The sequence below is a fragment of the Amblyomma americanum genome, chromosome 9 (assembly GCF_052857255.1).
Source record: "Amblyomma americanum isolate KBUSLIRL-KWMA chromosome 9, ASM5285725v1, whole genome shotgun sequence".
Taxonomy (NCBI): domain Eukaryota; kingdom Metazoa; phylum Arthropoda; class Arachnida; order Ixodida; family Ixodidae; genus Amblyomma; species Amblyomma americanum.
The window spans coordinates 106,598,436-106,599,033 of NC_135505.1; the positions used below are offsets into that span (position 1 = coordinate 106,598,436).

A 598-nucleotide genomic window follows, 5' to 3' on the forward strand; every position below is an offset into this window, starting at 1 on the left:
GACATTGCATAAATTAGAAAAAAAACTGCGGAACAGAGACGTGGAATAAAAGTGTTTGCCAAATGTGACAATTTCGCTGCTTCCTTGTGTCTAAAATACATGACCTGCCTTTGGTGCGATAAGATTTTATCCGCCGATGCTGCGATTACATCGAGCTACAAGGTCGTTTTGGTTAGAGTGAGAAGACGGTACTACAGAAAAAAGGCAACACAAGCGCGGTTGCCAACATGATCATGAACAGCCAAGCCCAACTAACCACTGTTATGAAGTTACAAAGGACTTAGGCATGCTGTGGAGGAAATATTGTTGGCAGCATATTGAAGAAGCGGTAAAAATGTGGCGCTCAGGGGGATGTTACCGACATAGGCACGCGCCAATAGCCCTGTTCTTTAACTGTGCACGCCTGCTTATATTAATCGCGCCGGGGCAAATAAAGATTATTGAGAAAGCTGCTTGTGCCATCCACACCCCTTGTCTTTTTGTCATCGTAACTAGAAATAATTAGACAGTCGTTCAATTATTTTTATGCTAGGAGTAGGGAGTAATTAGACTGTCTACCACAAATTCTGAAACATAAGAAGATTTTGAACTGGGGCGA

General features: G+C 42.6%; 1 protein-coding gene across 4 annotated transcripts in view; it reads left to right on the forward strand.

Annotated features, from left to right (window-relative positions):
* Positions 1-71, forward strand: part of LOC144103982 (uncharacterized) — a 16,950-nt gene extending 16,879 nt beyond the window's left edge. For all 4 annotated transcript variants that reach the window (XM_077636731.1, XM_077636732.1, XM_077636733.1 and 1 more), the window contains one exon: positions 1-71. This exon is cut by the window's left edge. The gene's annotated coding sequence lies outside the window, so the exon portion shown is untranslated.
* Positions 72-598: the final 527 nt, after the last annotated feature.